The sequence below is a fragment of the Mixophyes fleayi genome, chromosome 10 (assembly GCF_038048845.1).
Source record: "Mixophyes fleayi isolate aMixFle1 chromosome 10, aMixFle1.hap1, whole genome shotgun sequence".
NCBI classification, from domain to species: Eukaryota; Metazoa; Chordata; class Amphibia; order Anura; family Limnodynastidae; genus Mixophyes; species Mixophyes fleayi.
In genome coordinates, this window is record NC_134411.1 from 42980710 (window position 1) to 42997497 (window position 16788).

The 16788-nt window shown below is 36.0% G+C and overlaps 9 non-coding genes across 9 annotated transcripts; all 9 read right to left on the reverse strand.

The window, feature by feature from the left end:
- Window positions 1–613: 613 nt before the first annotated feature.
- On the reverse strand, window positions 614–685 carry TRNAQ-CUG (transfer RNA glutamine (anticodon CUG)). The gene has a single exon. It is a non-coding gene; the product is annotated as a tRNA-Gln (tRNA).
- Window positions 686–2544: 1859 nt separating this feature from the next.
- On the reverse strand, window positions 2545–2616 carry TRNAQ-CUG (transfer RNA glutamine (anticodon CUG)). Its single transcript has one exon. It is a non-coding gene; the product is annotated as a tRNA-Gln (tRNA).
- A 1859-nt stretch (window positions 2617–4475) lies between these two features.
- On the reverse strand, window positions 4476–4547 carry TRNAQ-CUG (transfer RNA glutamine (anticodon CUG)). Its single transcript has one exon. It is a non-coding gene; the product is annotated as a tRNA-Gln (tRNA).
- A 1859-nt stretch (window positions 4548–6406) lies between these two features.
- Window positions 6407–6475, reverse strand: TRNAQ-CUG (transfer RNA glutamine (anticodon CUG)). Its single transcript has one exon. It is a non-coding gene; the product is annotated as a tRNA-Gln (tRNA).
- A 1862-nt stretch (window positions 6476–8337) lies between these two features.
- TRNAQ-CUG (transfer RNA glutamine (anticodon CUG)) lies at window positions 8338–8409 on the reverse strand. The gene has a single exon. It is a non-coding gene; the product is annotated as a tRNA-Gln (tRNA).
- A 1859-nt stretch (window positions 8410–10268) lies between these two features.
- TRNAQ-CUG (transfer RNA glutamine (anticodon CUG)) lies at window positions 10269–10337 on the reverse strand. The gene has a single exon. It is a non-coding gene; the product is annotated as a tRNA-Gln (tRNA).
- Window positions 10338–12200: 1863 nt separating this feature from the next.
- Window positions 12201–12272, reverse strand: TRNAQ-CUG (transfer RNA glutamine (anticodon CUG)). The gene has a single exon. It is a non-coding gene; the product is annotated as a tRNA-Gln (tRNA).
- Window positions 12273–14131: 1859 nt separating this feature from the next.
- TRNAQ-CUG (transfer RNA glutamine (anticodon CUG)) lies at window positions 14132–14200 on the reverse strand. The gene has a single exon. It is a non-coding gene; the product is annotated as a tRNA-Gln (tRNA).
- A 1863-nt stretch (window positions 14201–16063) lies between these two features.
- On the reverse strand, window positions 16064–16135 carry TRNAQ-CUG (transfer RNA glutamine (anticodon CUG)). The gene has a single exon. It is a non-coding gene; the product is annotated as a tRNA-Gln (tRNA).
- Window positions 16136–16788: the final 653 nt, after the last annotated feature.

Consider the following 16788-nt stretch of genomic DNA (forward strand, 5'->3'; position numbering starts at 1 on the left):
TGTTTTAGCTAACTTTTCTTTGAATTATCCTGCAACAGTAAATGCTTCTGCTTTGAATTAAAATCTGTTTTATATATACTGTTAGCATGGTGTTTATCCTTTATTGATTAAGTGTCTGCATATTATAGTGTTTTACAAATCAGAATGTATCCATTCTCATTAGTCCCTGTCCCATTGGGGTGTTCAGTCTAAATTCTCTACCACATAGGAACCCTGGGCTATTTTTTATCAGAGGCCAAATAGCATATTTGCATGTTTTTTGGACTGTACTTGGGCAGGTGTACCTGGGTAAAAGCTATCCTAGTATTTAGAAGAAATACAAACCCCACAGTAGTGGATTATGGTCTGTTTTTCAATTGGACCCATCTGAGGCAGCAGTGTTAACTACTTTGCTCTGTAACAACAATCTTAATACACATGCATAGTATTGCATGGAGTGTCACTGTTTTATTTTATTTTTTTAAATTCTTACCTCATGAATAATTTAGCTGTTTATTCAGAAAATGCTATTTTGTGCCTCTTGTATTTGTTTAATTTTGTCTCTGTTAGCTAGATTTCCATACTTTGAACTGTATTTACCTCTTCATTTCCATCTATAGGAAAAATTCTATCAAGGTCCCACTGAGATTTGAACTCAGATCGCTGGATTCAGAGTCCAGAGTGCTAACCATTACACCATGGCACCAACTGTGTAAAATCTGACTTGTTTATTCCTTTAGGACTGGAGCACCCGTGTCTGCCTATAGGGTTGTATCTTCTTATTGGAATAATTTGTTTTCGCCTGCTTCATTCTGGTTTAAAACTATTGCGTACACAGTACGGATAAATATTTCATTTTCTCTTAACATAAAATACATCTTACCTTTTGATTTTTATTATGTTGAACAAACTTAAAAGTACAAAAAATACAGATAACACTTTTAGGAAAAGTATTTAAAATGTAATTACCAGATAGAAACTCTCTATATTGTATCGCCCTTTGGTGCTTGTCCAAATACTAATGAATAGATTGCTATGGCTTAAATGGTGTCTATGCATACCGTTCAGACCATGAAAGCAATAAGCGGCATCAAAATAGTTTTTACCAAAGTGATCAATGGAGTTTGATTTTGACTAATCTACAAGCTCCATTTCACTTCCAGTGAATGTAGCCTAGGACAGCTCAGAGCCCTAAAATTGTACTTGTGCATTTGGATGTATAAGTTCATTATCTATCAATTGAAGCGCTGGGAGATTTCCATATAAGATCTTTTCCAGCATATTTGAGCACTGTGACTAAAATCTACTACATTACATTTAAAACATATTTCTATCTGTCCCACAATCGTTATAGTTCTGTGATATTATTACTGAAAAAGCAGCAAGTATTAACATTTTACCAATGGTTTTCTTAACATCCTGCTGCATAACAGGTTTCTGAATAACTGATCCCATACCCATATAATAACGTCTATGTGTTGGACAGCTGTGTGTGGTCACCTTCATGTACAATCCTCTTTTGGACAAAGTGCTGCAGGAAACTTAGGAGACTCATCTCCTGGGGATCCCAGCTATCTGAAGCAGAGTGCCAATAGGATTTGATCAGGCTGATATGTATCTTGGGGAGAGTGAGGCTGCCCATAAGTCTCCCATATTGCTCAAAAGAATGCTTCGACTGAGTTCTTAGAGCAGAATGTAGGGACTTGTTATTCCTGTATTTCAAGTTCACAGCAATTGCTTCCAAGATTCAGGTAATAGGAGGAAAATCATCATCGGAGACCAAGCAAGATACTGCAGACTAATCAAAAAGTGGACATCCACGTTAAAGGACTATCCCATGATGTGAAATCAGACTGAAGAGCTAGAATGCCAGAAATCTACAGAATTCACCACTGATTCCCCCAACCAAGCTCATGCAGAATTTTCTTTCATATGTTTTCAGTTTAGTATCTTGTTTTAGCTAACTTTTCTTTGAATTATCCTGCAACAGTAAATGCTTCTGCTTTGAATTAAAATCGGTTTTATATATACTGTTAGCATGGTGTTTATCCTTTATTGATTAAGTGTCTGCATATTATAGTGTTTTACAAATCAGAATGTATCCATTCTCATTAGTCCCTGTCCCATTGGGGTGTTCAGTCTAAATTCTCTACCACATAGGAACCCTGGGCTATTTTTTATCAGAGGCCAAATAGCATATTTGCATGTTTTTTGGACTGTACTTGGGCAGGTGTACCTGGGTAAAAGCTATCCTAGTATTTAGAAGAAATACAAACCCCACAGTAGTGGATTATGGTCTGTTTTTCAATTGGACCCATCTGAGGCAGCAGTGTTAACTACTTTGCTCTGTAACAACAATCTTAATACACATGCATAGTATTGCATGGAGTGTCACTGTTTTATTTTATTTTTTTAAATTCTTACCTCATGAATAATTTAGCTGTTTATTCAGAAAATGCTATTTTGTGCCTCTTGTATTTGTTTAATTTTGTCTCTGTTAGCTAGATTTCCATACTTTGAACTGTATTTACCTCTTCATTTCCATCTATAGGAAAAATTCTATCAAGGTCCCACTGAGATTTGAACTCAGATCGCTGGATTCAGAGTCCAGAGTGCTAACCATTACACCATGGCACCAACTGTGTAAAATCTGACTTGTTTATTCCTTTAGGACTGGAGCACCCGTGTCTGCCTATAGGGTTGTATCTTCTTATTGGAATAATTTGTTTTCGCCTGCTTCATTCTGGTTTAAAACTATTGCGTACACAGTACGGATAAATATTTCATTTTCTCTTAACATAAAATACATCTTACCTTTTGATTTTTATTATGTTGAACAAACTTAAAAGTACAAAAAATACAGATAACACTTTTAGGAAAAGTATTTAAAATGTAATTACCAGATAGAAACTCTCTATATTGTATCGCCCTTTGGTGCTTGTCCAAATACTAATGAATAGATTGCTATGGCTTAAATGGTGTCTATGCATACCGTTCAGACCATGAAAGCAATAAGCGGCATCAAAATAGTTTTTACCAAAGTGATCAATGGAGTTTGATTTTGACTAATGTACAAGCTCCATTTCACTTCCAGTGAATGTAGCCTAGGACAGCTCAGAGCCCTAAAATTGTACTTGTGCCTTTGGATGTATAGGTTCATTATCTATCAATTGAAGCGCTGGGAGATTTCCATATAAGATCTTTTCCAGCATATTTGAGCACTGTGACTAAAATCTACTACATTACATTTAAAACATATTTCTATCTGTCCCACAATCGTTATAGTTCTGTGATATTATTACTGAAAAAGCAGCAAGTATTAACATTTTACCAATGGTTTTCTTAACATCCTGCTGCATAACAGGTTTCTGAATAACTGGTCCCATTCCCATATAATAACGTCTATGTGTTGGACAGCTGTGTGTGGTCACCTTCATGTACAATCCTCTTTTGGACAAAGTGCTGCAGGAAACTTAGGAGACTCATCTCCTGGGGATCCCAGCTATCTGAATCAGAGTGCCAATAGGATTTGATCAGGCTGATATGTATCTTGGGGAAAGTGAGGCTGCCCATAAGTCTCCCATATTGCTCAAAAGAATGCTTCGACTGAGTTCTAATAGCAGAATGTAGGGACTTGTTATTCCTGTATTTCAAGTTCACAGCAATTGCTTCCAAGATTCAGGTAATAGGAGGAAAATCATCATCGGAGACCAAGCAAGATACTGCAGACTAATCAAAAAGTGGACATCCACGTTAAAGGACTATCCCATGATGTGAAATCAGACTGAAGAGCTAGAATGCCAGAAATCTACAGAATTCACCACTGATTCCCCCAACCAAGCTCATGCAGAATTTTCTTTCATATGTTTTCAGTTTAGTATCTTGTTTTAGCTAACTTTTCTTTGAATTATCCTGCAACAGTAAATGCTTCTGCTTTGAATTAAAATCGGTTTTATATATACTGTTAGCATGGTGTTTATCCTTTATTGATTAAGTGTCTGCATATTATAGTGTTTTACAAATCAGAATGTATCCATTCTCAGTAGTCCCTGTCCCATTGGGGTGTTCAGTCTAAATTCTCTACCACATAGGAACCCTGGGCTATTTTTTATCAGAGGCCAAATAGCATATTTGCATGTTTTTTGGACTGTACTTGGGCAGGTGTACCTGGGTAAAAGCTATCCTAGTATTTAGAAGAAATACAAACCCCACAGTAGTGGATTATGGTCTGTTTTTCAATTGGACCCATCTGAGGCAGCAGTGTTAACTACTTTGCTCTGTAACAACAATCTTAATACACATGCATAGTATTGCATGGAGTGTCACTGTTTTATTTTATTTTTTTAAATTCTTACCTCATGAATAATTTAGCTGTTTATTCAGAAAATGCTATTTTGTGCCTCTTGTATTTGTTTAATTTTGTCTCTGTTAGCTAGATTTCCATACATTGAACTGTATTTACCTCTTCATTTCCATCTACAGGAAAAATTCTATCAAGGTCCCACTGAGATTTGAACTCAGATCGCTGGATTCAGAGTCCAGAGTGCTAACCATTACACCATGGCACCAACTGTGTAAAATCTTACTTGTTTATTCCTTTAGGACTGGAGCACCCGTGTCTGCCTATAGGGTTGTATCTTCTTATTGGAATAATTTGTTTTCGCCTGCTTCATTCTGGTTTAAAACTATTGCGTACACAGTACGGATAAATATTTCATTTTCTCTTAACATAAAATACATCTTACCTTTTGATTTTTATTATGTTGAACAAACTTAAAAGTACAAAAAATACAGATAACACTTTTAGGAAAAGTATTTAAAATGTAATTACCAGATAGAAACTCTCTATATTGTATCGCCCTTTGGTGCTTGTCCAAATACTAATGAATAGATTGCTATGGCTTAAATGGTGTCTATGCATACCGTTCAGACCATGAAAGCAATAAGCGGCATCAAAATAGTTTTTACCAAAGTGATCAATGGAGTTTGATTTTGACTAATGTACAAGCTCCATTTCACTTCCAATGAATGTAGCCTAGGACAGCTCAGAGCCCTAAAATTGTACTTGTGCCTTTGGATGTATAGGTTCATTATCTATCAATTGAAGCGCTGGGAGATTTCCATATAAGATCTTTTCCAGCATATTTGAGCACTGTGACTAAAATCTACTACATTACATTTAAAACATATTTCTATCTGTCCCACAATCGTTATAGTTCTGTGATATTATTACTGAAAAAGCAGCAAGTATTAACATTTTACCAATGGTTTTCTTAACATCCTGCTGCATAACAGGTTTCTGAATAACTGGTCCCATTCCCATATAATAACGTCTATGTGTTGGACAGCTGTGTGTGGTCACCTTCATGTACAATCCTCTTTTGGACAAAGTGCTGCAGGAAACTTAGGAGACTCATCTCCTGGGGATCCCAGCTATCTGAATCAGAGTGCCAATAGGATTTGATCAGGCTGATATGTATCTTGGGGAAAGTGAGGCTGCCCATAAGTCTCCCATATTGCTCAAAAGAATGCTTCGACTGAGTTCTAATAGCAGAATGTAGGGACTTGTTATTCCTGTATTTCAAGTTCACAGCAATTGCTTCCAAGATTCAGGTAATAGGAGGAAAATCATCATCGGAGACCAAGCAAGATACTGCAGACTAATCAAAAAGTGGACATCCACGTTAAAGGACTATCCCATGATGTGAAATCAGACTGAAGAGCTAGAATGCCAGAAATCTACAGAATTCACCACTGATTCCCCCAACCAAGCTCATGCAGAATTTTCTTTCATATGTTTTCAGTTTAGTATCTTGTTTTAGCTAACTTTTCTTTGAATTATCCTGCAACAGTAAATGCTTCTGCTTTGAATTAAAATCGGTTTTATATATACTGTTAGCATGGTGTTTATCCTTTATTGATTAAGTGTCTGCATATTATAGTGTTTTACAAATCAGAATGTATCCATTCTCATTAGTCCCTGTCCCATTGGGGTGTTCAGTCTAAATTCTCTACCACATAGGAACCCTGGGCTATTTTTTATCAGAGGCCAAATAGCATATTTGCATGTTTTTTGGACTGTACTTGGGCAGGTGTACCTGGGTAAAAGCTATCCTAGTATTTAGAAGAAATACAAACCCCACAGTAGTGGATTATGGTCTGTTTTTCAATTGGACCCATCTGAGGCAGCAGTGTTAACTACTTTGCTCTGTAACAACAATCTTAATAGACATGCATAGTATTGCATGGAGTGTCACTGTTTTATTTTATTTTTTTAAATTCTTACCTCATGAATAATTTAGCTGTTTATTCAGAAAATGCTATTTTGTGCCTCTTGTATTTGTTTAATTTTGTCTCTGTTAGCTAGATTTCCATACATTGAACTGTATTTACCTCTTCATTTCCATCTATAGGAAAAATTCTATCAAGGTCCCACTGAGATTTGAACTCAGATCACTGGATTCAGAGTCCAGAGTGCTAACCATTACACCATGGCAATAACTGTGTAAAATCTGACTTGTTTATTCCTTTAGGACTGGAGCACCCGTGTCTGCCTATAGGGTTGTATCTTCTTATTGGAATAATTTGTTTTCGCCTGCTTCATTCTGGTTTAAAACTATTGCGTACACAGTACGGATAAATATTTCATTTTCTCTTAACATAAAATACATCTTACCTTTTGATTTTTATTATGTTGAACAAACTTAAAAGTACAAAAAATACAGATAACACTTTTAGGAAAAGTATTTAAAATGTAATTACCAGATAGAAACTCTCTATATTGTATCGCCCTTTGGTGCTTGTCCAAATACTAATGAATAGATTGCTATGGCTTAAATGGTGTCTATGCATACCGTTCAGACCATGAAAGCAATAAGCGGCATCAAAATAGTTTTTACCAAAGTGATCAATGGAGTTTGATTTTGACTAATGTACAAGCTCCATTTCACTTCCAGTGAATGTAGCCTAGGACAGCTCAGAGCCCTAAAATTGTACTTGTGCCTTTGGATGTATAGGTTCATTATCTATCAATTGAAGCGCTGGGAGATTTCCATATAAGATCTTTTCCAGCATATTTGAGCACTGTGACTAAAATCTACTACATTACATTTAAAACATATTTCTATCTGTCCCACAATCGTTATAGTTCTGTGATATTATTACTGAAAAAGCAGCAAGTATTAACATTTTACCAATGGTTTTCTTAACATCCTGCTGCATAACAGGTTTCTGAATAACTGGTCCCATTCCCATATAATAACGTCTATGTGTTGGACAGCTGTGTGTGGTCACCTTCATGTACAATCCTCTTTTGGACAAAGTGCTGCAGGAAACTTAGGAGACTCATCTCCTGGGGATCCCAGCTATCTGAATCAGAGTGCCAATAGGATTTGATCAGGCTGATATGTATCTTGGGGAAAGTGAGGCTGCCCATAAGTCTCCCATATTGCTCAAAAGAATGCTTCGACTGAGTTCTAATAGCAGAATGTAGGGACTTGTTATTCCTGTATTTCAAGTTCACAGCAATTGCTTCCAAGATTCAGGTAATAGGAGGAAAATCATCATCGGAGACCAAGCAAGATACTGCAGACTAATCAAAAAGTGGACATCCACGTTAAAGGACTATCCCATGATGTGAAATCAGACTGAAGAGCTAGAATGCCAGAAATCTACAGAATTCACCACTGATTCCCCCAACCAAGCTCATGCAGAATTTTCTTTCATATGTTTTCAGTTTAGTATCTTGTTTTAGCTAACTTTTCTTTGAATTATCCTGCAACAGTAAATGCTTCTGCTTTGAATTAAAATCGGTTTTATATATACTGTTAGCATGGTGTTTATCCTTTATTGATTAAGTGTCTGCATATTATAGTGTTTTACAAATCAGAATGTATCCATTCTCATTAGTCCCTGTCCCATTGGGGTGTTCAGTCTAAATTCTCTACCACATAGGAACCCTGGGCTATTTTTTATCAGAGGCCAAATAGCATATTTGCATGTTTTTTGGACTGTACTTGGGCAGGTGTACCTGGGTAAAAGCTATCCTAGTATTTAGAAGAAATACAAACCCCACAGTAGTGGATTATGGTCTGTTTTTCAATTGGACCCATCTGAGGCAGCAGTGTTAACTACTTTGCTCTGTAACAACAATCTTAATACACATGCATAGTATTGCATGGAGTGTCACTGTTTTATTTTATTTTTTTAAATTCTTACCTCATGAATAATTTAGCTGTTTATTCAGAAAATGCTATTTTGTGCCTCTTGTATTTGTTTAATTTTGTCTCTGTTAGCTAGATTTCCATACTTTGAACTGTATTTACCTCTTCATTTCCATCTATAGGAAAAATTCTATCAAGGTCCCACTGAGATTTGAACTCAGATCGCTGGATTCAGAGTCCAGAGTGCTAACCATTACACCATGGCACCAACTGTGTAAAATCTGACTTGTTTATTCCTTTAGGACTGGAGCACCCGTGTCTGCCTATAGGGTTGTATCTTCTTATTGGAATAATTTGTTTTCGCCTGCTTCATTCTGGTTTAAAACTATTGCGTACACAGTACGGATAAATATTTCATTTTCTCTTAACATAAAATACATCTTACCTTTTGATTTTTATTATGTTGAACAAACTTAAAAGTACAAAAAATACAGATAACACTTTTAGGAAAAGTATTTAAAATGTAATTACCAGATAGAAACTCTCTATATTGTATCGCCCTTTGGTGCTTGTCCAAATACTAATGAATAGATTGCTATGGCTTAAATGGTGTCTATGCATACCGTTCAGACCATGAAAGCAATAAGCGGCATCAAAATAGTTTTTACCAAAGTGATCAATGGAGTTTGATTTTGACTAATGTACAAGCTCCATTTCACTTCCAATGAATGTAGCCTAGGACAGCTCAGAGCCCTAAAATTGTACTTGTGCCTTTGGATGTATAGGTTCATTATCTATCAATTGAAGCGCTGGGAGATTTCCATATAAGATCTTTTCCAGCATATTTGAGCACTGTGACTAAAATCTACTACATTACATTTAAAACATATTTCTATCTGTCCCACAATCGTTATAGTTCTGTGATATTATTACTGAAAAAGCAGCAAGTATTAACATTTTACCAATGGTTTTCTTAACATCCTGCTGCATAACAGGTTTCTGAATAACTGGTCCCATTCCCATATAATAACGTCTATGTGTTGGACAGCTGTGTGTGGTCACCTTCATGTACAATCCTCTTTTGGACAAAGTGCTGCAGGAAACTTAGGAGACTCATCTCCTGGGGATCCCAGCTATCTGAATCAGAGTGCCAATAGGATTTGATCAGGCTGATATGTATCTTGGGGAAAGTGAGGCTGCCCATAAGTCTCCCATATTGCTCAAAAGAATGCTTCGACTGAGTTCTAATAGCAGAATGTAGGGACTTGTTATTCCTGTATTTCAAGTTCACAGCAATTGCTTCCAAGATTCAGGTAATAGGAGGAAAATCATCATCGGAGACCAAGCAAGATACTGCAGACTAATCAAAAAGTGGACATCCACGTTAAAGGACTATCCCATGATGTGAAATCAGACTGAAGAGCTAGAATGCCAGAAATCTACAGAATTCACCACTGATTCCCCCAACCAAGCTCATGCAGAATTTTCTTTCATATGTTTTCAGTTTAGTATCTTGTTTTAGCTAACTTTTCTTTGAATTATCCTGCAACAGTAAATGCTTCTGCTTTGAATTAAAATCGGTTTTATATATACTGTTAGCATGGTGTTTATCCTTTATTGATTAAGTGTCTGCATATTATAGTGTTTTACAAATCAGAATGTATCCATTCTCATTAGTCCCTGTCCCATTGGGGTGTTCAGTCTAAATTCTCTACCACATAGGAACCCTGGGCTATTTTTTATCAGAGGCCAAATAGCATATTTGCATGTTTTTTGGACTGTACTTGGGCAGGTGTACCTGGGTAAAAGCTATCCTAGTATTTAGAAGAAATACAAACCCCACAGTAGTGGATTATGGTCTGTTTTTCAATTGGACCCATCTGAGGCAGCAGTGTTAACTACTTTGCTCTGTAACAACAATCTTAATAGACATGCATAGTATTGCATGGAGTGTCACTGTTTTATTTTATTTTTTTAAATTCTTACCTCATGAATAATTTAGCTGTTTATTCAGAAAATGCTATTTTGTGCCTCTTGTATTTGTTTAATTTTGTCTCTGTTAGCTAGATTTCCATACATTGAACTGTATTTACCTCTTCATTTCCATCTATAGGAAAAATTCTATCAAGGTCCCACTGAGATTTGAACTCAGATCACTGGATTCAGAGTCCAGAGTGCTAACCATTACACCATGGCAATAACTGTGTAAAATCTGACTTGTTTATTCCTTTAGGACTGGAGCACCCGTGTCTGCCTATAGGGTTGTATCTTCTTATTGGAATAATTTGTTTTCGCCTGCTTCATTCTGGTTTAAAACCATTGCGTACACAGTACGGATAAATATTTCATTTTCTCTTAACATAAAATACATCTTACCTTTTGATTTTTATTATGTTGAACAAACTTAAAAGTACAAAAAATACAGATAACACTTTTAGGAAAAGTATTTAAAATGTAATTACCAGATAGAAACTCTCTATATTGTATCGCCCTTTGGTGCTTGTCCAAATACTAATGAATAGATTGCTATGGCTTAAATGGTGTCTATGCATACCGTTCAGACCATGAAAGCAATAAGCGGCATCAAAATAGTTTTTACCAAAGTGATCAATGGAGTTTGATTTTGACTAATCTACAAGCTCCATTTCACTTCCAGTGAATGTAGCCTAGGACAGCTCAGAGCCCTAAAATTGTACTTGTGCCTTTGGATGTATAAGTTCATTATCTATCAATTAAAGCGCTGGGAGATTTCCATATAAGATCTTTTCCAGCATATTTGAGCACTGTGACTAAAATCTACTACATTACATTTAAAACATATTTCTATCTGTCCCACAATCGTTATAGTTCTGTGATATTATTACTGAAAAAGCAGCAAGTATTAACATTTTACCAATGGTTTTCTTAACATCCTGCTGCATAACAGGTTTCTGAATAACTGGTCCCATTCCCATATCATAACGTCTATGTGTTGGACAGCTGTGTGTGGTCACCTTCATGTACAATCCTCTTTTGGACAAAGTGCTGCAGGAAACTTAGGAGACTCATCTCCTGGGGATCCCAGCTATCTGAATCAGAGTGCCAATAGGATTTGATCAGGCTGATATGTATCTTGGGGAAAGTGAGGCTGCCCATAAGTCTCCCATATTGCTCAAAAGAATGCTTCGACTGAGTTCTAATAGCAGAATGTAGGGACTTGTTATTCCTGTATTTCAAGTTCACAGCAATTGCTTCCAAGATTCAGGTAATAGGAGGAAAATCATCATCGGAGACCAAGCAAGATACTGCAGACTAATCAAAAAGTGGACATCCACGTTAAAGGACTATCCCATGATGTGAAATCAGACTGAAGAGCTAGAATGCCAGAAATCTACAGAATTCACCACTGATTCACCCAACCAAGCTCATGCAGAATTTTCTTTCATATGTTTTCAGTTTAGTATCTTGTTTTAGCTAACTTTTCTTTGAATTATACTGCAACAGTAAATGCTTCTGCTTTGAATTAAAATCTGTTTTATATATACTGTTAGCATGGTGTTTATCCTTTATTGATTAAGTGTCTGCATATTATAGTGTTTTACAAATCAGAATGTATCCATTCTCATTAGTCCCTGTCCCATTGGGGTGTTCAGTCTAAATTCTCTACCACATAGGAACCCTGGGCTATTTTTTATCAGAGGCCAAATAGCATATTTGCATGTTTTTTGGACTGTACTTGGGCAGGTGTACCTGGGTAAAAGCTATCCTAGTATTTAGAAGAAATACAAACCCCACAGTAGTGGATTATGGTCTGTTTTTCAATTGGACCCATCTGAGGCAGCAGTGTTAACTACTTTGCTCTGTAACAACAATCTTAATACACATGCATAGTATTGCATGGAGTGTCACTGTTTTATTTTATTTTTTTTTAATTCTTACCTCATGAATAATTTAGCTGTTTATTCAGAAAATGCTATTTTGTGCCTCTTGTATTTGTTTAATTTTGTCTCTGTTAGCTAGATTTCCATACATTGAACTGTATTTACCTCTTCATTTCCATCTATAGGAAACATTCTATCAAGGTCCCACTGAGATTTGAACTCAGATCACTGGATTCAGAGTCCAGAATGCTAACCATTACACCATGGAACCAACTGTGTAAAATCTGACTTGTTTATTCCTTTAGGACTGGAGCACCCATGTCTGCCTATAGGGTTGTATCTTCTTATTGGAATAATTTGTTTTCGCCTGCTTCATTCTGGTTTAAAACTATTGCGTACACAGTACGGATAAATATTTCATTTTCTCTTAACATAAAATACATCTTACCTTTTGATTTTTATTATGTTGAACAAACTTAAAAGTACAAAAAATACAGATAACACTTTTAGGAAAAGTATTTAAAATGTAATTACCAGATAGAAACTCTCTATATTGTATCGCCCTTTGGTGCTTGTCCAAATACTAATGAATAGATTGCTATGGCTTAAATGGTGTCTATGCATACCGTTCAGACCATGAAAGCAATAAGCGGCATCAAAATAGTTTTTACCAAAGTGATCAATGGAGTTTGATTTTGACTAATGTACAAGCTCCATTTCACTTCCAATGAATGTAGCCTAGGACAGCTCAGAGCCCTAAAATTGTACTTGTGCCTTTGGATGTATAAGTTCATTATCTATCAATTAAAGCGCTGGGAGATTTCCATATAAGATCTTTTCCAGCATATTTGAGCACTGTGACTAAAATCTACTACATTACATTTAAAACATATTTCTATCTGTCCCACAATCGTTATAGTTCTGTGATATTATTACTGAAAAAGCAGCAAGTATTAACATTTTACCAATGGTTTTCTTAACATCCTGCTGCATAACAGGTTTCTGAATAACTGGTCCCATTCCCATATAATAACGTCTATGTGTTGGACAGCTGTGTGTGGTCACCTTCATGTACAATCCTCTTTTGGACAAAGTGCTGCAGGAAACTTAGGAGACTCATCTCCTGGGGATCCCAGCTATCTGAATCAGAGTGCCAATAGGATTTGATCAGGCTGATATGTATCTTGGGGAAAGTGAGGCTGCCCATAAGTCTCCCATATTGCTCAAAAGAATGCTTCGACTGAGTTCTAATAGCAGAATGTAGGGACTTGTTATTCCTGTATTTCAAGTTCACAGCAATTGCTTCCAAGATTCAGGTAATAGGAGGAAAATCATCATCGGAGACCAAGCAAGATACTGCAGACTAATCAAAAAGTGGACATCCACGTTAAAGGACTATCCCATGATGTGAAATCAGACTGAAGAGCTAGAATGCCAGAAATCTACAAAATTCACCACTGATTCCCCCAACCAAGCTCATGCAGAATTTTCTTTCATATGTTTTCAGTTTAGTATCTTGTTTTAGCTAACTTTTCTTTGAATTATCCTGCAACAGTAAATGCTTCTGCTTTGAATTAAAATCTGTTTTATATATACTGTTAGCATGGTGTTTATCCTTTATTGATATAGTGTCTGCATATTATAGTGTTTTACAAATCAGAATGTATCCATTCTCATTAGTCCCTGTCCCATTGGGGTGTTCAGTCTAAATTCTCTACCACACAGGAACCCTGGGCTATTTTTTATCAGAGGCCAAATAGCATATTTGAATGTTTTTTGGACTGTACTTGGGCAGGGGCACCTGGGTAAAAGCTATCCTAGTATTTAGAAGAAATACAAACCCCACAGTAGTGGATTATGGTCTGTTTTTCAATTGGACCCATCTGAGGCAGCAGTGTTAACTACTTTGCTCTGTAACAACAATCTTAATAGACATGCATAGTATTGCATGGAGTGTCACTGTTTTATTTTATTTTTTTAAATTCTTACCTCATGAATAATTTAGCTGTTTATTCAGAAAATGCTATTTTGTGCCTCTTGTATTTGTTTAATTTTGTCTCTGTTAGCTAGATTTCCATACATTGAACTGTATTTACCTCTTCATTTCCATCTATAGGAAAAATTCTATCAAGGTCCCACTGAGATTTGAACTCAGATCACTGGATTCAGAGTCCAGAGTGCTAACCATTACACCATGGCAATAACTGTGTAAAATCTGACTTGTTTATTCCTTTAGGACTGGAGCACCCGTGTCTGCCTATAGGGTTGTATCTTCTTATTGGAATAATTTGTTTTCGCCTGCTTCATTCTGGTTTAAAACTATTGCGTACACAGTACGGATAAATATTTCATTTTCTCTTAACATAAAATACATCTTACCTTTTGATTTTTATTATGTTGAACAAACTTAAAAGTACAAAAAATACAGATAACACTTTTAGGAAAAGTATTTAAAATGTAATTACCAGATAGAAACTCTCTATATTGTATCGCCCTTTGGTGCTTGTCCAAATACTAATGAATAGATTGCTATGGCTTAAATGGTGTCTATGCATACCGTTCAGACCATGAAAGCAATAAGCGGCATCAAAATAGTTTTTACCAAAGTGATCAATGGAGTTTGATTTTGACTAATCTACAAGCTCCATTTCACTTCCAGTGAATGTAGCCTAGGACAGCTCAGAGCCCTAAAATTGTACTTGTGCCTTTGGATGTATAAGTTCATTATCTATCAATTAAAGCGCTGGGAGATTTCCATATAAGATCTTTTCCAGCATATTTGAGCACTGTGACTAAAATCTACTACATTACATTTAAAACATATTTCTATCTGTCCCACAATCGTTATAGTTCTGTGATATTATTACTGAAAAAGCAGCAAGTATTAACATTTTACCAATGGTTTTCTTAACATCCTGCTGCATAACAGGTTTCTGAATAACTGGTCCCATTCCCATATAATAACGTCTATGTGTTGGACAGCTGTGTGTGGTCACCTTCATGTACAATCCTCTTTTGGACAAAGTGCTGCAGGAAACTTAGGAGACTCATCTCCTGGGGATCCCAGCTATCTGAATCAGAGTGCCAATAGGATTTGATCAGGCTGATATGTATCTTGGGGAAAGTGAGGCTGCCCATAAGTCTCCCATATTGCTCAAAAGAATGCTTCGACTGAGTTCTAATAGCAGAATGTAGGGACTTGTTATTCCTGTATTTCAAGTTCACAGCAATTGCTTCCAAGATTCAGGTAATAGGAGGAAAATCATCATCGGAGACCAAGCAAGATACTGCAGACTAATCAAAAAGTGGACATCCACGTTAAAGGACTATCCCATGATGTGAAATCAGACTGAAGAGCTAGAATGCCAGAAATCTACAGAATTCACCACTGATTCACCCAACCAAGCTCATGCAGAATTTTCTTTCATATGTTTTCAGTTTAGTATCTTGTTTTAGCTAACTTTTCTTTGAATTATACTGCAACAGTAAATGCTTCTGCTTTGAATTAAAATCTGTTTTATATATACTGTTAGCATGGTGTTTATCCTTTATTGATTAAGTGTCTGCATATTATAGTGTTTTACAAATCAGAATGTATCCATTCTCATTAGTCCCTGTCCCATTGGGGTGTTCAGTCTAAATTCTCTACCACATAGGAACCCTGGGCTATTTTTTATCAGAGGCCAAATAGCATATTTGCATGTTTTTTGGACTGTACTTGGGCAGGTGTACCTGGGTAAAAGCTATCCTAGTATTTAGAAGAAATACAAACCCCACAGTAGTGGATTATGGTCTGTTTTTCAATTGGACCCATCTGAGGCAGCAGTGTTAACTACTTTGCTCTGTAACAACAATCTTAATACACATGCATAGTATTGCATGGAGTGTCACTGTTTTATTTTATTTTTTTTTAATTCTTACCTCATGAATAATTTAGCTGTTTATTCAGAAAATGCTATTTTGTGCCTCTTGTATTTGTTTAATTTTGTCTCTCTTAGCTAGATTTCCATACATTGAACTGTATTTACCTCTTCATTTCCATCTATAGGAAAAATTCTATCAAGGTCCCACTGAGATTTGAACTCAGATCACTGGATTCAGAGTCCAGAGTGCTAACCATTACACCATGGAACCAACTGTGTAAAATCTGACTTGTTTATTCCTTTAGGACTGGAGCACCCGTGTCTGCCTATAGGGTTGTATCTTCTTATTGGAATAATTTGTTTTCGCCTGCTTCATTCTGGTTTAAAACTATTGCGTACACAGTACGGATAAATATTTCATTTTCTCTTAACATAAAATACATCTTACCTTTTGATTTTTATTATGTTGAACAAACTTAAAAGTACAAAAAATACAGATAACACTTTTAGGAAAAGTATTTAAAATGTAATTACCAGATAGAAACTCTCTATATTGTATCGCCCTTTGGTGCTTGTCCAAATACTAATGAATAGATTGCTATGGCTTAAATGGTGTCTATGCATACCGTTCAGACCATGAAAGCAATAAGCGGCATCAAAATAGTTTTTACCAAAGTGATCAATGGAGTTTGATTTTGACTAATCTACAAGCTCCATTTCACTTCCAGTGAATGTAGCCTAGGACAGCTCAGAGCCCTAAAATTGTACTTGTGCCTTTGGATGTATAAGTTCATTATCTATCAATTAAAGCGCTGGGAGATTTCCATATAAGATCTTTTCCAGCATATTTGAGCACTGTGACTAAAATCTACTACATTACATTTAAAACATATTTCTATCTGTCCCACAATCGTTATAGTTCTG